Source organism: Enhydra lutris, unplaced genomic scaffold, assembly GCF_002288905.1.
Source record: "Enhydra lutris kenyoni isolate GAN:26980312 unplaced genomic scaffold, ASM228890v2 scaffoldscaffold84, whole genome shotgun sequence".
Classification (NCBI taxonomy): domain Eukaryota; kingdom Metazoa; phylum Chordata; class Mammalia; order Carnivora; family Mustelidae; genus Enhydra; species Enhydra lutris.
Genome location: NW_019154168.1, coordinates 3,228,795 through 3,254,401, shown reverse-complemented (window position 1 = coordinate 3,254,401; position 25,607 = coordinate 3,228,795). Strand labels below are relative to the sequence as shown.

At 37.7% G+C, this 25,607-nt stretch overlaps 1 protein-coding gene across 1 annotated transcript in view; it reads left to right on the top strand.

Moving 5' to 3' along the window:
• LOC111161330 (FYVE, RhoGEF and PH domain containing 4) overlaps positions 1-25,607 on the top strand; it is a 114,490-nt gene that overhangs the window by 33,381 nt on the left and 55,502 nt on the right. Inside the window, exon 2 of the mRNA XM_022524928.1 lies at positions 21,531-21,683. The gene's annotated coding sequence lies outside the window, so the exon portion shown is untranslated. The remainder of the gene's footprint in view (positions 1-21,530; positions 21,684-25,607) is intronic.

Here is a 25,607-nt window from a genome sequence, read left to right as displayed (position 1 = left end):
ATTGGGAAATCCCAAGTTATGATTGTTAATATTTTTGTGACATTTAGGGAAACAACGTGTGTATGTTGCTGAAGAATATGTATCTTAGCATCAATGTATCCCTGTCTGAAGCTATGCATTGTACTACATTTATCCAAATGCTTCTAACTGTCTAGAGAACAAATCAGTTGAGAAAAGGCCATTTTGAATAGTTTTTTTCAGGGAGCATAAGCCTATTCTAATTCCCTGTTGGAATTTTGGGTTATAAGTCTTCAGGAAGAAGTCAAGCTTCCTATCAAATGCATTGTTTTGCCTGATCTTGGGATTTAAACCCCAGGGAGGTCACAGCAAAGGAGCAGTTGGATCTGTTTGTGACTCAGCAGTAAAGGCGAGTGATGTGCTTTTATACTCGGGGGTCTTAGGATATTTTTCTCAATGAAATAAAACTGTCCACAGTATTCTGTGTATTGCTGTTCTCTGCATGGTTAATTAGTGTCATACTTTACATCCTATTTTATAACCACTTTGAAGGGGAAAAAGTCCCTTTGGAGATTTTTCTGTGTTTGCTAAGTTTAAAGTCTGCTAGGCTGTGGGATTTTCCAGGTGAGAGGAGGAGACTGGTGGAGAGACAGTGGACTAGCAGAATTAGAGAACTGTGATCTCACCTGGGCTCTAAAACTCTAGTTTTAGATTACGGAACTCAAGCATCCAGGGCCTGGTGCTAGTCAGAACTCAAGCATCCAGGGCCTGGTGCTAGTGCTGCTTTTGTGGTCAGCACATTGTGTTGTGGGATTGGGCAGCCACAAAGCTGGGGGCAGCAGCATCACCTCAAGAGCCGAGGGCAGGTTAGAGTTTCAGCTCAATTTGAGTCAAGGTCATGAGTGCAGCCAAAATGAGGGCGAAGTCAGAAACAGATGCCAGTAGCAGAGATGAGGAAGTGGGGGGGAATAGCCAAGCCTATAGCTGTCAGAAGGCAGGAAGGATCCTAGGGCCACTTTTCCCAAAAATATGTTCCAAGACACATTAGCCCTGTGGGATGTTGTCTTGTAATCTATGATGGCAGGTTTTCCTGGACATACAGTGGGTTCAAAGTCAAACAGGTTTTTCCACTTTAGGGCTTGTTGTAACCTCTAACATGCCCAGTGGTATCATGGGAATACAAGGTAAAGCTGTAAAATTTGGCAGGTCACTAGTATTTCACACAGAATCATTGTTTGTGGTGGGGGTAATGGGAGATGGAGTGGACAAGAGGGTTGGAGGGGGGCATGGGGATGAGAGATGCTGTTGGCAGAGTAGAGTTTCCCAGAATACACTTTGGGAGAGGCTGCCCTATGGTATGTGGCATGTGCTATGAAGTTTGCTGTGGCTTTTTGCCTGGGTTCTTGAGTGGACAGCTTGAACCCTGTGGAGTCCTGAAGGAACCCGCAAATACCCACAAATTTTCTCCAGGCTCTCAATAACTGTTCTTGTTTCATCCCTCTAGCCTCATCACTTGACTAATAATTGTTACTGCTGTTAATAAAATTAAGGAAATTAGTCCTCATATAAAAAAGGTTAAGTGATTTAACCCATAGTTACTGAGACCAAAAACAACAACAACAACAACAAAATGGGTCAGAACTTATGTACAATTGGCCCTGCCTCAGGCATACAGGCCTACCCTGCTCCCTTAAAAGGCAACAAAAAAACACTGTTTTTTTAAGGTTTCAAAGGGAATACATTTGAAAAATTTAACAGTGAGTTTTAAAAATGAGGCAGATGGCATGTTTAGGAATGAACTTAATGAATATCAGGGCATACAGGGCATCAGGGCATGTTCATTCAAGCATTCCCACAGGCTTCTGGAACTTAACACGCAACTGTATCCTTGCATGCTTACTTAAAATGAAAGCCACTGTTTCCTTGTCACATTAGCCAGGAACCTGAGCAAGCATCATATCTTACTCCTCTCTGTTCATCTCTTCTTCAGCCAGGCCCCTACTTGTGCCACCCTCAGGATGTCTCACCAGGCACTCCTCTCCTCTTCAGCCTCTGCCATGGGCACGGTGCCAGTGCTTAGCCTGCGCTAGACCAAGGCAGTTAGCAGGGGGATGAGGGAACGGGGTAGGGGGGGGAAGGCGAGCATTCCAGATACCCATGGATTTGCATATACCTCTTCTCTCGTGTAAATCATGAGTTACATGAGGGGACAGATTATGGCTTATTTGGTCTCCTGTCCCCAGTAGTTAGCAGAGTCCTGGGGCATTTTTAATTAGGGAGTTACTGGTACATTTAAGTAGAGACAGAAAGAAAAAGCAAAGAATGAAATGAAGTAGAAACTTGATAGGGTCTGTTAATCCCTTTGCGGCTGATCATTGGGTATTTTCGTTGCTGACAGAACGGTTTGTATTTTGGAGGCATAAAGACAAGACCTGTTAAAATTGAGTACCAAGTTTCTTTAAGTGGTCATAAGTACTTATGTGTGCTTTTCAGAGAATTGTCAGATTCATTGTCAAATTTTCAGAGTCATTGTTATGATTAATGTCCAATGGAGGAAAATTGAAAAAGGTTTATGGAGTCCAGGACATGGTAAAGGGTGAAGGATAATGATTAAATCGTTTGGGATTGAAATTATCTGCAGTAAATTCTCTATAGCAAATGTCAGACATCATTTTATCATTACAGATGCTGTTACCTTTATTGAATAAAGATTCATGTTTGTAGCAGGCCATGTGCTTCTTAACTAATTATTAATTTGCAGAAGGGTCATTATGTGGCTTGAATTGAACCAAAGTTGTTTATTGGGCATCCTAGAAGTAGCAGAGGGGCTGGGCACTGAAGCACATGACAGGTGCTGAGAAACTAAGCCAGTATGAGCAAGTGCTAGGTGGTACATTGAAAGTTGGGCAGTGGTCAGGGCAGATATAAGCAAGGCAGGCAGAGAAGGAGGCAAGTGAGGAGGGCCCGAGGAAGCTGGCGGGAGGACAAAGGGAAGGATCTGGTTCCCTGATCCACTGCCCTGACATCCTATAGCACTGAGTATTCAAGGGGAGGGAGAAATTCTCCTCTGTCTAGGGTTCTTCTAGCTGGACTAACAATTAAATTTACATGAGACAGATTAACTGGAGAAAAAGCCACACCCTTATATGTGTGTATGGAGGCCCAGTTATAAAATTGAGACCTAAAAGGATGACCAAGGCAGGCAGGTTTTATACTTTGGGGCAAAGAGACAATAGTGGGAAATTGACAGGACAAGGAAAACGTTAGAATTCCCTACTAGCCGAAGCTCCCAGACAGAACGTGGGCTGAGGTTGTAGATTAGTAAGAAGTCACCAGGGTGGTTTATGCAGCCTCTCAGCTCTAAATTCCCTATCTCTATAATAAATATTTCTCCACCTCCTGGAACAGGGGAGATACCTTCCACACAGAAGCTATATTTTCTGCTTTCAAAAAGACAGAGGAGGATCTGAACGTCCTTGCACAAACTGTCTCTTAAGTAATTTTTATTTGAAATAATCAGCTTATGCAGAGTGTTTAGATAAATCTAGGTCCCAGTTTAATGCACCTGGTTACACTTTGCCATAAGAAGGAACTAAGAAATGGGTGTAATTATAAATTGAAAACAATTGATCAGATAAAGCATAGCACCTCTTCTAACTCTAGGTGGTGAAAACTAGAACCACCCTTTGCAAGGAGGCAAAAAGAAACACGTACTTGATTGTGGTTTCTGTTTACTCCCACCTTCTGCTCTAGTCAACACGACAGACAGAATGATCTTTGTGCTTTAAATAGCCAGAGCTTTCTGTAATCTTGACCGACAGTCTCAGTTGAATATAACAAAAAAGTGAACCTCCATCAGGGCATGATTTAGGGGTGGAAGAACTACCTCTAGCTCCCTTCCTGATGCAGGGGGATGCTGGAGGAAGTTCAGTCTCTATGATCATACTGTGCCAAGGGCACAGCAGAGCTATCCCAGCACCGATACGAAAGACATCAAGGAATGTGTACTTTCAACACGTCTATGCAGGAATTCATGGGACCTAACAAATGGTCACACTGAAAGGGGGAAACAGATTCAGAAGCCTAGCGCCAACATTTAAATTGTAGTAGTAAAATGTAGTCAGCAACATAACAGGCACTATGGTCCTAGGCCTCATGCTACTCAAAACTGGAATTTTGACAAGCTTAGTGTGGTTTGTTTCAGTTCATCTAACAGAATTCTAACTTTTAAGGGAGCAGACAGTAGCATTCTTTAGAAATGTTATCTTTTTCATTCCTTATGCATTACAAAAAAAGAAAAAAACACTCAGTAAATAATCATGGAGCATATTTCAGGAACATAAATATTTCTATTTTGAAAATTATTTTTGTGTCTTTAAAGGCTGTACATTTCTTTCATCTCATTGCATTCATGCAATGTTGCATTTGATTAAGAAAAATGCAGTAGTCAACAGTTGCCTCTTTGTACATTTTATTTGTGCTCATCCAGCTATTGGACCTTGAAAATATTGACTATCTACAGTTATCTACCTTCAAGGCTTATTTTGAATTCATACTGCTTTTGAACTTTAAAGACCTCAAGCTATCTGCTTTCTCTGATAGTATCAAATTCTGTAATTTTAGGTAGCATCATCTGATGAGGTCTGAAACATTGACAGCCTACATTGCCTATTAGTGACTCTAGTAAATGTAAACAAAATTACAGATTATGATGGATGGAAGCATTTGAGTCAGTTGCTGGGATTTTTAGCTGCTGCTGTTTTTATCAAGACATCTGGATAGTTAAACAATTCCAGATGTTTAGAAATCGGGGTTGTGAGAAACATTACTTGGGTAAAAGGTTTTTCCTAGATACTTAGAATTTGTGTAGAAGTAAACTTGAATGTTTTAAAACTTAGATAAGAATGGAAATGTTTGAAATTTCATGTAGAATTGGTCTCTCAAATAGTTATATGTACTTATTATTGAAATTTAGAAAACATCTCTCATGGGGATGCCCTGGTGTCTGAGTTCATTAAGCATCTGCCTTTGGCTCAGGTCATGATCCCAGGGTCCTGGGATCGAGTTCTGCCTTGGGCTCCTTGCTTAGCAGGGATCCTGCTTCTCCCTCTTCCTGCGGCTCCCTCTGCTTGTGCTCTGTCTCTCTCTCTCAAATAAACAAAATAAAATAAAATCTTAAAAACAAAACAAAACCCAACAAAGCCCTCTCTCACGAAGGGCAAATGAAGGTAGGCAAATGAAGAGAAACTTGCCTAAGGTCTCTAGGGTTCATTTGTTCAAAACTATTTATTGAGCATCTACTATGTGGCAAGTGATATTCCTGGGATACATCAGAACAAAGGTCACTGCCTTCTCAGAGCTGACATTCTAACCAGGGGTCACAGACAATAAGTAAATATGGTATTGATTTAATTTTATTGAAGTATAATTGATATACAACATGCTAGTTTCAGGTGTACAGCATAACTCAATATTTGTATACATTGCAAAATGACCACCACAGTAAGTCTAGTTACCATCCCTCACCAAAGTTACAATTTTCTTTCTTGTGATAATAACTTTTAAGATTTTACTTTCTTACTTTTTAAGTTTGCAGTACATTATTGCCTGTAGTCACCATGGTGTGCATTACAATCCCATGACTTATTTTAGATCTATAAGCTTATACCTCTTGAATCTCTTCACCCTTTTAGTCCACCACCCTAACCCTTTTCCCTCTGGCAGCCACCAATCTGTTGTTCTCTATGTATGAGTTTTGTTTGTTCAGTTGTTTTGTTTATTAGATCCCACAGATAAATGAAATCATATAGTAATTGTCTTTGACTTATTTCACTTAGTGTAATACCTTCAAGGTCCACCATGTTGTCACGAATGTCAAGATTTCATTTTTTAAAATGAGGACTATATTCCATTATGTGTGTGTGTGTGTGTGTTTCTTTATCCATTAACCCAATGATGAACACTTAGGTTTTTTGCATGTTTTGGCTATTGTACATAATCCTACAGTGATATGGGGTACATATATCTTTTCAAATTAGCATATTCATTTTCTTTAGGTGCTGGAATTGTTGGATCATATGGTAGTTCAATTTTTAACTTTTTGAGTAACCTCCATACTGTTTTCCATAGGTACTGCACAAATTTACATTCCCATCACTAGTGCACATGGGTTCACTTTTCTCCACATCCTTACCAACACTTGTTGTTTCTTGTCCTTTGGATACTAGCCAATATGACAGATGTGAGATGATAGCTCATTGTGACTTTGATTTGTATTCCCTGACGATTAGTGATGTTGAGCGTCTTTTCATGTGTCTGTTGGCCATCTTTGTGTCTTCTTTGGAAAAATGTATATGCAGATCGTTTGCCCATTTTTTAAAATTGCATTGGCTTTTCGTTGAGTAATAGAAGTTTTTTGTATATTTTTATAATAATCCCTCATTGAATACATGATTTGCAAAACTTTTCTTCCATTCAGTAAGTTGCTTTTTAAATTTTTATTGGTGTTTTTCTTCACTGTGCAGAAGCCTTTACTTTGATGTAGTCCTATTTGTTAATTTTTACTTTTGTTGCCATTGCCTTTGGTGTTAGATTCCTTACCCCCCCGCCAAAAAAAAAAAAAACCCAAAAAAACAAAAGACCAATGTTAAGGAGCTTAGCTATTTATGTTTTCTTTTAGGAGTTTTATGGTTTCAGGTCTCTAATCCATTCTGAGTTTTTAGTGTATGTTATTAAGAAAGTGGTCCAGTTTCATTCTTTTGCATGTGGCTGTCCAGTTTTCCCAACACCATTTATTGAAAAGAGTGTCCTTTTTTTCATTGTATATTCTTGGTTCCTTTGTCATAAATTAATTGACAGTACATGCATGAATTTATTTCTGGGCTCTGCATTCTGTTCCATTGATCTGTGTGTCTTGTTTTTATACCAATACTATGCTGTTTTGATTCTTATAGCTTTGTAATACAGTTTGAAATCAGGGAATGGTATGCTTCCATCTTTGTTCCTCTTTTTTAAGATGGCTTTGACTCTTCAGGGTCTCTTTTGGTTCCATACAAATTTTAGGATTGATTGTTCCTGTTCTGTGAGAAATACCATTGGATATTTTGATAGGAATTACATTGAATCTGTAGATTATTTTGGGTAGATGGACATTTTAACTATTAATTTTTTTAATCCATGAACACAGAATAACTTTCCATTTGTTGGTATCTTTTTCTATTTCTTTCATCAGTGCCTTACAGTTTTCAGTGAACAAATCTTTCACCTCCTTGGTCAAGCTTCTTACTGTTTTATTCTTTTTTTTTTTTTTTTAAAGATTTTATTTATTTATTTGTCAGAAAGAGAGAGAGAGAGCGAGCGAGCACAGGCAGACAGAGTGGCAGGCAGAGGGAGAAGCAGGCTCCCCACAGAACAAGGAGCCCGATGTGAGACTCGATCCCAGGACGCTGGGATCATGACCTGAGCCGAAGGCAGCTGCTTAAACAACTGAGCCACCCAGGCGTCCCTGTTTTATTCTTTTTGATGCAAATGTAAATTTCTTAATCTCTCTTTCTGAAAGTTTGGTGTTACTGTTTAAAAATGTAACAGATTTTTGTGTATTAATTTGCTTATTCTAACAGTTTTTTGGATGCCTTCAGGGTTTTATATATATAATAAAACCATGTATCCAGATAGTGACACTTTCACTTGTTCCTTTCCAGTTTGTATGTCTCATTTCTTTTTCCTGCCTAATTGCTCTGGCTAGGACTTCCAATACCAAACTGAATAAAACTGGCAAGAGTCAGCATCTGTGTCTTGTACCTGATTTCAAAGAAAAGCTTTTAGCTTTTCTTCATTGAGTATGACATAGGTGTAGATTTGTCATATACGGCCTTTATTATATTGAGACACATTTCATCTATACCCACTTTGTTGACAGCTTTTATCATAAATAGATGTTGAATTTTGTCAAATGGTTTTTCTTCATCTATTAAGATTATCATAGTGACTTTAACTTTCATTTTGTTAATGTGCTATATCACATTGATTGGTTTGCAAATGTTGAACCATCCTTGTATCCCTGGATAAATCCCACTTGATCATAGTGTATGATCCTTTTAATGTATTGTTGAATTCAGTTTGCTAATACTTTTGTTAGGGATTTTTGCATCTATGCTCATCAGGGATAATGGACAGTAATTGTGTGTGTGTGTGTGTGTGTGTGTGTGTGTGGTCATTGTCTGGTTTTGGTGTCAGGGTTATGCTGGCCTCATAATGAGTCTGGGAACGTTTCCTCCTTGTTTTGTTTAGTTTGTTGTTGTTGCTTTTGTTCTTTGTTTTTTGTTTTTGTTTTTGAATAGTGGGGGAAGAATAGGTATTAAGTCTTATTTGAATGTTTGATAGAATTCACCACTAACACTGTCTTATTCTGAACTCTTGATTGTTGGGAGTTTTTTTTTTTTTTAATTACTGATTCATTTTCCCTACTAGTGATTGGCCTATTCAGTCTTAGAAGATTGTATGTTTTTTGTGATTTATCCATTTCTTCTAAGTTGTACTATTTGGGGTGAATAATTGTTCCTAGTAGTCTCTTATGATCCTTTATATTTCTTTGGTGTCAGTTATAACTTCTCTTTCATTTCTGGTTTCATTTATTTGAGCCCTCTCTTTTTTAGTCTAGCTAAAGCTTTGTCAATTTTATTTCTTAGATACAACTCTTAGTTTCATTGTGTTTTATTTATTTTAGTTTCTATTTCATTTCTTTTCACCCTGATATTTATTATTCCCTTTCTTCTAACTTGGGAATTTTTTCTTTTTCTGGTTTCATTAGGTGCAAAGTTAGATTGTTTATTTGAGATATTTCCTGTTTCTTGAGGTAGGTATGTGTCTCTATAACCTCTTTTATCCCATTGATTTGGGTATGTTATATTTCCATTTACATTTGTCTCATGGTATTTTTTTAATTTCTCCTTTGATTTCTTTGTTGACCCATTGGTTGTTTATTGTCATGTTGCTTAATCTCCTCATATTTTTTATTTTTCCAGTTTTCCTCTTTTAATTGATTTCTTGTTTTGTGCTATTATAGTTGGAAAAGATGTTTGATCTAACTTCAGTGTTCTTAAATATATTGAGACTTGTTTTGTGGCTTAACATGTGATCTATCCTGGAGAATGTTCCGTGTGCATTGGAAAAGAGTGTGTATTCTGTTTTTGGATGGAATATTCTGTATATAAGTGTTAAGTCCATCTGGTCTAATATGTTGTATAAGGCTGATGTCTCCTTATTGATTTTCTGTCTGAATGATCTATTCATTGAGCTAAGTGGGATGATAAAGTCCACTACTGCTATTGTTTTGCTGTCAATTTCTCCCTTTATGTCTGCTAATATTTGTTTTATATATTTAGGTGCTCCTGTGTTGAGTGCAAGAATATTTATAGAAATTATATCCTCTTGCTGGATTGACCCCTTTGTTGTTATATAATATCCATCTTTGTCATTTTTACAGTCTTTGGCTTTCTTCTAGCTTGCACTTATATAGAATGACTTTTTCCATTCCTTCACTTTCAGTCTGTGTCCTTACATCTGAAGTGAATCTCTTGTAAGTAGCATATAAGTGGGCCTTATATTTTCAATGCATTTAGCCATGGAACTTAGTCCATTTTCTTGAACCTAATTATTGATAGGTGTGCACTTATAGCCATTTTGTAACTGTTTTTCTGGCTATGTTGTAGTTCCTCTGTTTCTTCTTTTCTTGCTTTCTTCCCTTTTGGTTTGAGGACTTTCTAAAGTATTATGGTTAGATTCCTTTTTCATTATCTTTTGTGTATCTACTATAGGTTTGGCTTTGTGGTTACCATGAGGCTCACATATAACAGACTACATATATTATATATATAGTATATATATTCTAAATATATATATTTGTCTAATATATAGAGAGATTAGTCTAGACTAATCTCTCTTTATATATACACATATATGAGTCTATTTTAAATCAATAGGAAATTAGGTTTGTGAATGCATTCTAAAACTTCACAATTTTACTCCCCATGCTCCATGGTTGTATTTTAAATGTTTTAATGTTTTAAACATAAAAACATTTTACACCTTTTTTTTTTTTCCAGAAGAAAAACTATATCCTGGGTGTATTTTCTTCTCAATTTTATTTTACTTTATTTTATTTTTTTTAATTTCTTTTCAGTGTTCCAGAATTCATTGTTTTTGCACCACACCCAGTGCTCCATGCAATACGTGCCCTCCTTAATACCCACCACTAGGCTCACCCAAGCCCCCACCCTTCCCATTTTACATCTTTTTATTTTGTATATCTCTTAACTAATTTTTTAAGACTTATTTATTTATTTTAGAAAGAGAGCACAAGTGGGTGGGGCAGGGAGAGGGAAAGAATCTCAAGCACACTCTAGGAGTGTGGAGCTGGGCGCGGGGCTCAGTCTCACAACTCTGAGATCATGACCTGCTGCCAAACCAAGAGTCAGATCCTCAATTGACTGTACCATCCAGGCACCCCTCCCTTAACTAATCATTATAGTTACCATTATTTTTACTACTTTTGCCTTTTGAATTTTTGTACTAGCACCATTATCATTACCATATGTTTACCTATAACAGTGAGGTTTTTACTGTTTTTTTTTCTTACTATTCAGTGTCCTTTCTTTTCAGCGTAAAGAAGTCCCTTTCACATTTTTCTTAAGGCCAGTTTAGTGGTGGTGAACTCTGCTAGCTTTTATTTGTCTGAAAAGTTCTTTATCTCTTCTTCAAATGTAAGTAATAACCTTGCTGGATAGTGTTTTCCTGTTTAGAAGTTTTTTCCTTCAGCACTTTAAATACACCATCCCACTCTCTTCTGGCCTGTAAAGTATCTGCAGAGAAATCTGCTGGTAGTCTTTATGGGTGTTCCATTATATATAACAAGTTATTTTTTTTCTTATTGTTTTTAAAATTCTTTAACTTTTGATATTTTAATTGTAATGTGTCTTGGTGTGGGTTTCTTTGGGCTCATTTTTGAGGAATTCTTTGTGCTTTGTGGATCTAGATGTCTGTTTTCCTCCCTAGGTTAAGGAAGTTTTCAGCCATTATATCTTCAAGTGAATTTTCTGACCCTTTCTCTCTCCTCTGGAATTTCTATGATGAGATCGTTAATCTGTTGTCCCATAAGTTTCTTAAGCTATATTCACTTTTTAAAGTACTTTTCTTTTTATTGCTCTGTGGGATGAGTTCCATCATGGATGCTTTTGTTTGTGTCATTTACTTTGCTATTGAATCTCTCTACTATATTTTTCAGTTTAGTTATTCTGTTCTGCAGCTCTGTGACTTCTGTTTGCTACTTGTATTTCTAACTCATTTTTGAAGTTCTAGTGTGTTTATTCATTCTTCTCCTCAGTTCATTGAGCATCTTCATGGCCAATATTTTGAACTCTATATCAGATAAATCTCATCTCTGTTTTATTAAGTGTTTTTGGTGGGGGAGAGGTGAATCTTGTTCTTTCATCTGGACTATATTCCTGTTTTCCTATTTTGCTTGACTCTCTTTTCATTTCTGTGTGTACTGTGTGAAACAGCTATGTCTCTCAGTCTTGATGAATGGCCTCATATAGATGATGAAACTTATTGCTAACCTTGTCCTTTATTATCTCTCGAACCTTTGTGATTGTCAAAGCAATGTGATTTATTCCTGATTCGCCCCAGGTGTTAAGGGAATGGCTAATCCTTTGAGTCTTCCAGAAAGTGGGATCTCAGTCAGCTCCTAGCTTTAGGCTAATTGGAAGCTTAACTCTCAGGCACAGAGTCACCATGGCCACCAGAGAAGATTCACCAAGAAAAGTGATGAAGCCAGGGAGATGCACTCCACTCTGGATTTGGAGCAACTCCCTGTTCATGTGGCCGGCCCTGCAGAACCCCTGCCCCTCCTCCTTTGCCCATCAAAGACTACAGAATCTAAGTGGGCTTTTACAGCACTCCAGTGAAGTTGGGGTGTCTTTGAAGACTGTCTTGGAACATCTTTGTTCTTCTTTCCTGTTTTCCTTCTCTCAGGATCACTACTGAGTGGTGTTTATCCTCACTAATGCACTTAGAGCAATCTTTGGTTTTTCAAGTCAAGTCTCTGACATACATCCACATTTGATCTTTAATTTGTGTCATTCTATAGCATGTAGTCAATTATATTTGAATTTTAAAAAATGAAGCTTCAGTGTTTGTTATTAAATCAGGATGAATGAAAATCCAGGAATCTGTGACTCTCAAGATATGAGCTCCAGAGAACTATGAGATATTTTGGGTTTTCAAAACTCAGCCTGGGACACTACAGTTTTATGACCTTGTGCACTGGTTTAACTGAGCTGCATCCTCTCTGTTGGTGCCAGGCTGATTGTGGTTCACATTTATGGACAGTGCTTTTAGGAGATTTCAGTGAATTTCCAAGATGTGCTTTTAGGAGATTTAAGTGAATTTCAAACTCTGTAGTAGAAGAAACCCAACCTGAAAAGCAGGCAAGTGCAGAGTGGAAGAGAAGTCTATTGCTCAGATCCCATGTAAAAGAAAAAAAAACAAAAACAAAAAATAAGGAGCACAAATATATACAGTCTTGTGGGACCACAGCTGTAAACCCTGCTGCCCTCCAGACCAGGCAATGTGCAAGTGTCTCCTTGGTGACACTTGGTGACAGTTGGAAAGACTGGGGCTCCAGAATAGTGTACAAGCTCATTTCTGGGAGGAACAGTTAAGTTGTAGCAAGGCCAGGGGAGTACACAAAGGTCATGTCCCCTGGCCTACATACCCTGAGATCATGTCTGTGGCCTTTAAGTATGTAGTAATCCTAAAGTATGTCCTTCTCTCTGAAGTTCTTGGACAAGTAAATGCCGTTTTTCACATGAGAGTGGGGTTGTGTTTTGGTCTGCTGTCTCTGCAGTGTTCTGGGGGTAGTAATCCATCAAGAACTGTCACTCCAATGTTTCAAACCTGCTGGGACTAGAACCACAGTCTTCCCTGGCCCCAGAGCCAGGTGCTCAAGGGACATCCCTGTGAGGGGTGTACCTATCTTTACTAGCAGGTTAGAGGGGAGTGCAAAAATGGCACCCACGAGTGCCTCTCCCTCTAGAGAGTCCTAACAACCTTTTGGCAGATACTCTAAGATTAGCAAATGAATCTGGCCTAGGTGCTTTTCAAACTGCTGCCTTTGTGCTGGGTCTCAGGGTGAGTGAGTCTGCAGTCAAATGCTTGAAGAGTGGAATCTCTGTTTCCTAGAACCGTATATTCTGCTAAATGTAAGCCCTCTTGGTTCTCAAAGCCAGCTCTTTTGAGGGCTCCTCATCCCTCTGATATAGGTTACAGGGTCAAGGTGCTTCATGGGAGCCATGTCACCTTGCTCCCTGAGGAGAAGCTCCATATTTGTGACATCCTTCCTAACTGTGGGTTGCCACAGCAAGGGTAAGGTTTTTGGTGAGACCCTCTCTGCTTCTCCTACCCATATTGATGTGGCCCTGTAGTTGCTTGTTATAGAGGAGCTTTTCAGTTAGTTTTCAGGTCTTTTTCAGGGGGATTTATTTCAGAGGTAGCTGTAAATTTGTTTATGGGAGGTGAGTTCAGGGTCTTCCTGTGCTGCCATCCTAAACTGCCTTCCTGAATAATGTAGTTTCTAGAAGGTGCTAAGTGCTATGGAAAAAAATAACCTATACAGCTAATAAGAGTAGTAGATGTACTGGGATGGTCAGTATAGTCCATACTAACAAAATAAAATTTGAACTAAGATGTAAAGAAGACAAGCAATTAGCCAGCAATTATATGGGGAAGAGCTTTCCAGCAGAGGATGCTAGATCGAAGGTGTACTTGGCCTGTTTGAGGAACAGCAAGGAACCAGTATGACTATCAGTGAACAAGGGGGCGATATTAGCAGTGAGGTCAATGGTAAGAGGACAAAGACCAGATCATGTAGAGCCTGTCAGCCCTTTTAAGGAGGTGAATTTTTATTCTGAGTGAAATATAGAGCCATTGGAAAATTTTTAGCACAGGAGTGACATGATCTGATCAGGTTTTTAAAAGGGATGTCTCTCTGGTCCTGTCTGAAAATATGGACTGTACTACATGGGGGGTGGGGGGGGGGGTAGGATCAGGGAGACCAGGTTGGAGTGTCTTGCTCTAATCCAGTTTAAGTTTATGGTCATTTAGGCCAGAATAATAGCAATGGAGTGGTAGTGGTAAATGGTGGAGTTGGCAGAATTTCTCAATGGATAGGATGTGGAGTGTGAGCAAAAGAGGACATGAGGTTGCTTCCAAGCTTTCTGGCCTAAGCATCAATGAAGCTGCCATTAGCTGAAATGGAGAAGACTGTAAAGATAGTGGTTTGGAGTCAGTGTTGAGAGACAAAGGTGTCAGATTTAGGTATGAGTGTGAGATAGCTCTTAGACATATTAGAAGAGATGCTAAGTAGGCAACTGAATGTATTAATGCTTCTTGACCTTTTCCTCAATAAGCAAGTGATATGGTTTTTATTTTTGTACTTTATTTTATTTATTCATTTTAAAGTGTGGGGCTTGAACTCATGACCTGGAGATCAAGATGTGAACTGAGATTAGGAATCCAGTACTCAACCAACTCAGCCACCCAGGTGCCCCTTTATTACTTTTTTTGGCAGGAATATTTTTAATTAATTTTCAATATATATAGTTTTATTCAATAGTTTTTCAACATTTTACTTTATTTAATTATATCTTTTAACCAGTTTTTATAAACTACCAATTTTGAAAAAAGTATTGCAAATATGTTTGTATCTAAATGATCATCAAATTCATTTTATGTTAGAAAATGTTTTTTTCCAAATTTTTTAACTTCTATTCAGTTGATTAACATATAGTGTATTACTAATTTGAGAGGTAGAGTTTAATGATTCATCAGTCTTAAATAACACCCATTACATCCCATGCCCTCCTTAATGTCTGTCACCCAGTGTCCTATCCCCCCCACCATCCCTCCCGTCCAGCAACCCTCAGTTTGTTTCTTGTGATTAAGAATTTCTTGGAGTGCCTTGGTGGCTCAGCCAGTTGGGCATTTGCCTTCAGCTCAGGTAGTGATCCCAGGATTCTGGGATCAGCCAGGAGCACTTCTCCCTGTCCTACTGCTCCTGCTTATGTGCATGTGTGCTCTCTTTCTCTGTCTCTGTCAAATAAATAAGTAAAATCTTAAAAAAAAAAAAAAAAGAGAGAGAGAGAGTTTCTTATGGTTTGTCTTCCTCTCTGATTTCATCCTGTTTTATTTTTCCTTCCCTTTCCCTATGCTTCTCTGTTTTGTTTCTTAAATCACATACGAATGAGATCATATGATAATTTTCTTTCTCTGAATGACTTATTTCACTTAGCATAATGCCCTCTAGTTTCATCCACATCATTGCAAATGGCAAGATTTCATTTTTTTGATAGCTGAGTAATACTCCATCATATATGAGCCAGATCTTCTTTATCCATTCATCGGTTGATGGACATCTGAGCTCTTTCCATAGTTTGGCTATTGTGGACATTGCTGCTGTTAACATTGAGGTGTGGGTGCCCCTTTGGATCACTACATCTGTATCTTTGGGGTAACCACCAGTAATGCAGTTCCTGGGTCATCGGGTAGCTCTATTTTCAATTTTTTGAGGAACCTCCATACTGTTTTCCAAAGTGGCTATATCAGCTTGCAGTCCCACCAAGAGTGTAAGAGGGTTCCTAGGTGCCCCTTTAAATTAAAGCCTTTTCATTTATTTTTTTAAAAAAATACATAAAATTTACCATCTTAACCATTATAAGTGTATAGTTCATTGGCATTAAGTACATTGGCATTGTGTGATACCATGACAACCATCCATCCATAGAACCCTTCATCTTGTAAAACTCATTAAACAGTAACTTTCCATTCTCCTGTCTCCTCAGTCCCTGGCAACCACCATGCTACCTTCTGTCTGCTTCTGACTTCTCTGTGTATCTGGTATAAGTGGAACCAAACAGTATTTGTTTTTTAACTGGCTTATTTCACTTCACATAATGGCCTCATGGTCATCCATGTTGCATCATATTTCAGGACTTCCTTCTAAGCCTGAATAATATTCTGTTGCATGTATATGCCACATTTTGTTTCTCTCTTCGTCTGTTAATGGATAGTTGCATTGCTTCCATGTTTTAGCTATTGTGAATAATGCTGCTGTCTACATAGGTGTGCAAACATAAAGGAGATATATTTTTTAAACTTTAATACACCCAACTTTCATAGATTTTCTCTTTTTCATAAGTAATTTCTAAGCACCTTTTCATTATAAAAGATTTAAATGATACAGCTCTATAGACAGCAAAACGTGAAGGTTCCCATTCATCTTCTCTTCCTACTCGCAGTTCTCCCAGTTAAGTCTGCCCTGTTACTAACATCCCTTTCTAATGCATTTATGCACATTTGTATGCATCTTTCTTTTTTAAAGGGGATCCTACTATACCTATTTTTCTATAGTTTGTCTTTTATTTAATAATGTCTTGGAGATCTTCCCAATCTTATTTTTGTTTTTCTGTTTTTAACAATGGTTCATATGTTCCATAAAGTTGCATCGACTAGTTATATACTTTTGTATATGTACATATATATATATACATACATATACTTTATGTATGTATATGTATATGTACATATACTTTTATACACACAGGATTCTTTCTGTATATTCCTAGATGTAGAATTCCTAGGTCCAAGAAAATTTCTTAAATTATTAATCATATTTTCTTTTCTAAGATCCTTTATGGTTTGCTTGTTTTTCTGGAAAAGTTCTTATGGAGCTCTAGAAGTTTGGAAAATATATTCTAAAATAAATTTCCTGGCTATGGCTTTGTTCCCCTTTGCAAAAGAGTTGTAAACCATGAGTTTTATAACCTTAATGGGCTTATCTTAAAAAAAAAACAAACTGCTTGATCTTTTTTTTTTTTATTATGTTCAGTTAGCCACTGTATAGTACATTAGTTTTTGATGTAGTGTTCAATGATTCATTGGTTACATATTATAACACCCAGTGCTCATCACAAAATCTAGATATTTTAGGTAACACTTGGGAGATATGACCCTTATTTGAAATTGTAGGACAAAAGGAGAGTTTTTGAAGAGATGATAAGAAAACATTGTTGAAAAATGTCTTTTAATATTTTTAGTGGAGAAACCTGGCAGATACTACCTTACCCAGGGTCCAGAGTTAATATCACATGTGATAATCACATTGATAACATGCCGTGATGTAATACGGTGAGATGGTAACACAGTGAGATGGGCACATTGTCTCTATGATGTCCTGCCCTCAAACCCATAAACCCAATTTAATCATGAGACAACAATAGAGAAACTCAGTTTGAGGGACAGTCTACAAAATACCTGACTGTGACCCTTCAAAAGTGCCAGCATCATACAAAACAAGCAATGACTGAGTAACTCTCTTAGGTTGGGTGCCGTAAGGAGACGGTGAGAACTAGACACAATGTGGTATTTTCGATTGGATCCTATAACAGACAAGGGATAATATTAGTGGAAAAATTGATGAAATCTGAACTGAATCTGTGGTTTAGTATTTTTTCAAAATTCTTAGTTTTCATAAATGTACCATGGTAATATAAATGCTAATTTTAGGGACCTGGGTGCAGTTCCCTGTAAACCTAAAATATTTCAAACAAGTTTTGGGACAGGGGTGCAGCTCATGCCTGGGTGGCTCAGGTGATTTAGCATCCGACTCTTGGTTTCCACTCAGGTCATGATCTCATGGTTTGTGAGAGCGAGCCCTGTTTCAGGCTCTGCACTCAGTGGGGAGTCTGATTAAAGATTCTCTCCCGGTGCCCCTCCCTTAGTTCATGCTCACATTCTCTCTCTCTCAAATAAAAAATCTTTTTTAAAAAAGTAAGTTGTAGTTTTGTTTCCTTTTTTAAGGTATCTTTTTGCTCTGGACAATGTACCCCTGAAAAGTTTGTCTTCTCTAGAATACTACTTCTTACCCCTTAAGCTCGAGAGACCCTTTTGTCCCAAGGAGGGGAATCCATTGAGCTTTTATAGACTTGAGACTTGGTGCAGTTGGAAGAGATGTCATGAATGGTTGAGGCAGTATAGACACAGCCATAGCAAGGCTGGAAAGATGTGATCTGGGGGAATGGATACTACAGCAAAAGAGCAAGCCTGAAGACTCACAGAACTGAGTGGACTTTGCTTTGAGATGGATGGCCAAAGACTGTGAAAGAGCTGTTTGAGAATGATGTGGCAAAATATAACAGTTCAACACAAAGTTTTCCAAATAGGAGACAAAGTCACCCTAACCAGTAAGAGGGATTATCTGCCACTCCCAAGTGATACAGAAGAAGACAGACAAATGAAAGTGAAGCCGTAGTGGTAAGCTCTCCAGCTGCAGTCAAAGATGAGGCTGAATTTAATAACTGAAAATATTGAGGCCTTTTGCAGTTAGTATATATCTAGACATTCCTTACAGGAGATGTGACCTAGCAAGCACGAATCAGTAACCCAAATGCAGAGGAATGCAGAATGTGTAGGACCGGTGGCTGAAAAGATCATCGACCCTCAGGAAGAGACATTATTTAAATAGGCCCCCTTCCCTCACACTAACATCATGTAACTGTTATAGTTTTATCTGAACCCAAGATTAACTGTTTAGTCACTCTTCTTGGTAAGCTGGACTCTAAAAGTTAATATTAAATTTCTTGAATAGGTGAACCATCTGGTTGCAATTTTGTTTTTGGTTCCCTGTTATACAATTGGCACCCAAATAAGAACTGTCTCCAAATGTGAGTAGGCTGAGTCAGTCATAAACACTTAAAAAAAAAAAAAAAAAAAAAGTTTTCTTTTGTATTGCTATTCCAAGATTAGTTAGAAGATGAAATATTTAATGGAATGGCCCTTTTTTAAATGGCACATTTCTTTACCATGATGTATTTAACCTAGAGTAGTGGTCAGCAAACTTTTCCTGTAAAGGGCCAGATAGTAAATATTTTTGGCTTTGGGTCACCTGGTTGGCTCAGTTGGTTAAGCGTCTGCCTTCTGCTCAGGTTGTGATCCTGGAGTCCCAGGGTGGAGTCCCACATCGGGCTCCCTGCTCAGTAGGGAGTCTGCTTCTCCCTCTACCCCTCACCCTGCTCTCTTTCATATGTGCTTTCCAACTCTCTCTCTCTCAAATAAAATCTTCAAAAATGTGTTTTTGGCTTTACAGCCACAAATGGTCTCTGTTGCCTATTTGTCATTGCCTTTTTTTTTTTTTTCTTTAATCCTTTAAAAATGTGTTTCCTGTATCTTTCACCATATTTTCATACTTTGTGATAGTGGCTAAAGTTTGTAGACTGGTATTAAGCAATGATCTAAAATCAAGTTTCTGGTTGTAGATTTATTGCCAGTGACCCAAAAAAAAAAAATTGTAAACATGATTTCAATGGATTTATAAGAAAATATGTAGTTGATTTCTTACTGCAGGCATTTTGGCACATTCATGGGAGATACTCTAATAAATATGAGACTTGGGTAAAACCCATCATACCCTGAAAGTTTGCTAACCAGAAATAAAGAGCCTAGTTTTAAATTTCAAGTTACTTATTCAAGACATCTTTTGTTTCTAAATAGGCTAATTATTAAAGTAGTTTCATCTTTTAATATGTAAGTTGGTGATCTATTTTTCAAAGCTTCAGTATAATCTGTTTTCTCATTTAACCCATTAGCTACCTCCTTTTTACAGTTTTGCCGCTGTAAGTGACATTCTTGCTTTCAGTGCCTCATTTTACAATCACATTATAGTTTGTGCCTCTGATTTGGAGCTAAACTCTGGCTTTTCACTGTTTCTGTCCCAAGGCCATCCTTCCAGACCCCATCTGGTGGCCTTTAGGCCATCATTGGGATCACTGTGGAACAAACATCCTAATATTCCTAATAAAAGGCTGAGTCGTTGGATATCATGCTACCAATTTTAGAGTTATACTTTGCCTCCCTCACATGGTGTTTCTAAAAAGGTAGATAGGGTCACACATTTAAGGACTTGAGCTTTTATTTCTTCTGTTTGTATTTGTCATAACATACTGTGAAAAAATCTATAAATCTTGCATTCAAAGCCTTTGTTCTGTTTGGCTAAACAGTGCTTCATCCAGCTGGCAGGCCATTTGAGCAGAAGGGTGCCTGATGAAAACCCATTTACTTTGTTGTCTCACCGGATCTCTCAAACTTGTCGACAGTACTTGGAAGGGTTAAGACCTTCTAAAATTTGTTTTACCAAGATAAATTTCAAGGAGAACACAGAAAATAAAGCAGCATGTGCAGTTTTTAATTAATATTGCTTAAGAATCAAAATAAAAGAGAATCATTTTACTCAGTAAAAAGGTGATTAGGTTTTATTAGCATTTCTTGTTTTGAATAATTAAGGCTTTTTATCTTACAGTTCTCTCTACAGATATTTGGATTCTGTAAAAATGAAACTATTTTTTAAAAAGATTTTATTTATTTATTTGACACAGAGAGAGATCACAAGTAGGCAGAGAGACAGGCAGAGAGAGAGAGGGAAGCAGGCTCCTCGCTGAGCAGAGCCCAGATGTGGAGCTCGATCTCAGAACCCTGAGATCACAACCCAAGCCAGAGGCAGAGGCTTAACCCACTGAGCCACCCAGGCACTCCTGAGACTCTATTTTTTAAACAGTGATGGTTTCTTAAGTGGAATACTTTTATTTAGTTATCACAATATTCCTGGTAGAAATTTTATTTTCTCCTAAGCAGGGTCCAGTCTGTTGTTAATATCATTGTGTCAGCTAGAAGAAAGGGAAATTTAATACAAGTGGTATAAAGAGAAAGCAGTGGCATAAGAGTTCTTAAAAAGTCTCTGAAATTCAACAATTCACTTCTTGTATCAGGAACCGAACAGAAAATTGATCTATTTTCCTACATCTATGTCTTACGATGTATTTCAGTCTCTTAACATTTTAGAGTTTTGAGCTGTAGATAAGATCATATAATCTGTATAATCCTTTTTTTAAACAAATATGCGGGTATTAGCTTGTATGTGTGGATCTGGAGTCTGAGTAAGCTCATGAGTGAGAGGGGCGTGTGTTCGTTTCTCACTGACCCATTCTTCTGGAGTCTTTAGGTCAGCTGTCATGTCGGTGCTTTCCTGCTTTGTTCTGTGGAGTCAATGACTGGTGACTGACTGGCTGCTGGAAAAGACACTTGAACAGATGAATACTGGGGCCCTCCTGTCCTCGCCTTCCCCCGTAGCAGCTGCATTCTGCCCTTTCTGTGGCCCTGCAAGGAAAGGAGGGAGAGAGGGTGGGGGTGTGCGTGTGTGCGCGTGTGTGCGCGTGTGTGCGCGTGTGTGCGTACCCGTGTGTGCGGCAATCTCTGTCAGTATGCATTACAGGGTTTCTCGAGCACATGGAATGAGATCTTTCCCAAGAAATTCTGTCAAGGCCAGTGCACACAGGAGATGTGTTGCTCTGCTTAGTCTTAGATCTGTGATTGTTTTTGTTTTGTGGGGTAAGAAGAAATTTAGCTCATGGGACATAGCTGTGTTCCACCTCTCTATTTACCTGTTCTTTCTTTTTGAACTCTTGCAGGCGGCAGTACCTGTCCAAAGATCACTGTTGTTCCACCTTATTTGAAAAGAAGCACGACCCCACAGGTTGATCAGAATGTATCTAACGAAGAGGCTCAGGGAATAAATGGAAAAACGCCCGCGAAACACTCAGCTGCAAGTCCAAAGCCACAAGGTATGTTTTGGTGTTTGTTTTCTTTTTGTTTGTTTGTTTTTAATTGGGTTGGGTGTTTTGTTATTGATGAAGGCTACCCAGAAAAATGATAATGACAAAAAAAGGGTTTTAAGCTTTAAATGGGAGATATTGGGTGGATTTTTTTTTTTTTAACCCAGGGAAAAAATCAGTCTCAGGCAGAGTTGGGTATAAAACACCATATACGTTTTTCTAATATGATTCTTTTCTCATTGCAGAAATTTACATGTCCCCTTAAGGGGGACATGTTATGCCTGACCTTGTGTTATGCCTGACCTAGTACTTACTATTTGCATAATAAATGTGTGACAAATGAATGACTACTGTCAGAAAGTCAGTGTGACTTGCTAAATGTCAGAGGATCTGTGAAACAGATAACTGTAAAACTGTGCTTAATATACTTAGTAAGAATGTGATTTTATACTAGTCAGGAACTAGGGCTTGAAAATGCTTCTTAATAAAGTCATCCGCAGATACTAAAATAAACGGCTCCTCCATTCAAGAATTGAGCAGTTAATAAGGGGAAAAACAACTATGATGGTGGAAATCTTTGACTGTTTTGTTGAGGGACCATTTCCTTTTAGCAATAAATTTCTGGTGAGCGGGGTATTGGCTTTCAGGAGCACAAAACTGCAATTTTGATGACAGAGAGCAAGGCTTTGGAAACATTAACACAAAGCTGAGCCCTACTGTGATTTAATGTGTAGTTTCTTCCCAATAGATTTTTATTTGTACCAAATGATGAACATTCAGCCAAGAAACAATACTGGTTATTTTCAGAATTACTACACTCTGGTAAAAATAAATTTCTGTTTGATTTATGTGGTATTCACTTTTTGGTCTCCTTCTTGTTCTTTGAAAGAAAAGTTGTTACAGAGGCGCCTGGGTGGCTCAGTTGGTTAAGCAACTGCCTTCTGCTCAGGTCATCATCCCAGGGTCCTGGGATCGAGCCCTGTGTCGGGCTCCTTGCTCGGTGGGGAACCTGCTTCTCCCTCACCCTCTCCCTCTGCCTGCTACTCTGCCTGCTTGTGCTCTTTCTCTCTCTGTCAAATAAATAAATAAAATTTTTTTCAAAAGTTGTTACAGAGAACACGTCATAAAAGAACAAGTGTTACTCTTTAAAGTTCTTATGTTTTTAGGATTTCTGAAAAAGTCTTAAAGGTGGTTTTTTTTTTTTTTTTAAGGGTGTTTAAATAGAAAGGGCTTAAAATAGAATCTGACAGATTGTGGGACATTTTTCTTTTTGTTCTCACTACTAGCTATATTTATGGTAGTATGGGGGTAAGGCTATCAAGTGAGGTCAAATAATTGGTGATTCAAATGAATGACTCATTCATGAGTTCATAACCTTTTCTTTTGACCATATTCTTCCCTATGTAAATGATATGAATATGAACATAGAAGTTTTTGTGATCATGATTTAAGCTATTTTATTTGCAAAATACAAAATTCCATCTTGCTTATTAGACCTGAGCTGACAAAGATCAAATGAAGTAAGAATATGAAAAACAAATGTAATTCAGTTTTATGTAATTGCCCAAATCACAAACAGGAATTTCATTATTTATAAAGCCTTTTTTGGGAAGATGTTTTACTTCTTTGTGTTTCATAGTCCATTGAGATAAATTACACCAGTGTCCTTCTGAGTTGCTATGTGCCAAAATAATCGTATTCCTTAGGGAGATAACACTTGATCTTGCTTTTGCTGTTTGGAATTATATTAAAGTCAACATACTGATATTTAAATACATTGATACTTCCTGTTATGAATATAGATTAATACATATAATTTTACAAAACTATAAGGGCTATTTCCAGGTATTAAATAAATCATTTAGAGAACATTGTACTTTTTGAAAGTACTCTCATTCATTGTTTGGTTCTTCCCTCATTCCCCAGCTAAAATTTTAACCCCACTGTCACCTTTGACATTTCATATTTCCTCACACTTAATTTTTTCTCATTTGCTATCATTTAACCCACTCTTTATGGCACTCCTCCTTCTTGGTTTCTTTCTGCCTTTGTACTGCAATCCCCCATTGCATCGCAGGCCTTCAGTAATCCTTGTCGAATGACTCCCTGATCCATTGCCATGTTTCCTCTACTTTGTTTCTACTGTTCTTTGTTTAAAACTTGGAAGAATGTGTACTATATAGAGAGAAACATTCGGGAAATGAGGCTACACCTTGGTATTGTCAGATCAGCTGCCAAACAAATTGGGCACTACTTACTTATGGGCCAAATAAAAGTGTTTCCCCACCCTCTAGTGGAGAGAAGCTTGCTTTTAATTTCTCCAAACCCTTAAGAATATTTGGGTGACTGAGGCAAAGAAAGGAAGGGATTATTAATGGGGACTTCCTGTACAGATCCAGGGATTATCCCACTGACACCTTTATTCTCACTGCGTGGCAAGTCCCTTACAAATTTATGAATGGTGAGCCTAGTGAGGCTTCAAGATCCATTATGTAACTTTAAGATTCTTTATTTATTTTTTAAATTTTTAAGTTTTTATTTATTGAGAGAGAGAACAGATAGTGACAGAGATAGAGCACAAGCAGGAAGGAGAGGGAGCCCAATGCGGGGCTCGATTCCCATGACCCTGAGATCATGACCTGAGGTGAAGGTAAGCACTTAACCAATGAGCCACCCGGGTGCCCCTAATTGAAGATTCTTATTTTAGATAAGTGTTTATTATCTTATTTTAGATAAGTGTTCTCAACTAGAGATAATTTTGCAGCTCTCCTACCCCCACCCCATGGCCTGCACTTGATACTGTCTAGAGACTTTTTTGCTGGACACCACGTGTGGCAGTTTCTGATGGCAGCTAGTGGGGAGAGGCTGGGAATGCTGTTCAACATTGTACAGTGCACAGGCCAGCCCCCCTAAAACAAAGAATTATCTGGCCTGAAATGTCAGTAGTTTGAGAAACTCTGATCTGGATCCTCAAAAGAGCTCATAATTAAATCTTTTTTTTTTCCCTCTTGTGGAATGCTAATAATATCATAGCTACCATTTATTTTAGTGATATTTAAAAGGAGAGACAATATTGAATACCTTTATTAGTGGTAATTATGTAGTAATGTGTCTGGAACAACATTAGGTTTTTATTTTGATGTTTATTAATAAGTAAGTTATGAGGATATAGTGTACAGCTCGGTGACTATAGTCAATAATACTGTGATGTATATTTGAAAATCACTGAGTAGAGATCCTAAAAGTTCTCATCACATGAAAAAATTGTGACTGTGTGGTGGATTTAGACTTCGGTGATCATTTCACAATATATACAAATACTGAATTATATTATACACCTGTAATTCATATAATGTATGTCAATTTTATCAATTAAAAAATACCAATAAGTATTTTTGAACAATTACACTTTTAAAACAATGAAAGAGCTGAATTTTAGATTAGATAAGCTTCTATTTGAATCTAAGTAAGAGTCTGTTGCTTTTGAAATGGATTCCTTTAATAGTTAGGGCTTGTTTTGCCTCAGCCTCAGAAAATACCCTAAAGCCGTGGAAAACAATGGTTTATTCACTTCATATCAATCCTACCCTTCAAACAAATAAATTACTGAGCAACTTCCAACATAAGTCTTTCTTCTTGTTCACCACTTTCTATATCGGCCTATTTCCTGCCATGCTAGACATAAACTCAAAATAACTTCTTTAGCAATTAAAGCTAATAGTTCTTTTTCTCTCAGGAGCTTTGATCCACAGCATTCTCCATAGTTGTTTATTTTGTAGTGCCCATATATCATCTTTCATCAGTCATTAAAGCTTAATGTTTAAAAAAGTTTCATGAACTTCGAAAACCACATTATTGTTTGAATAATTTAAGTAAATGTGAGGTACTCAAACCTATTTCATTTGCTTCTAATGTAAAGCATCCTATGTGTAA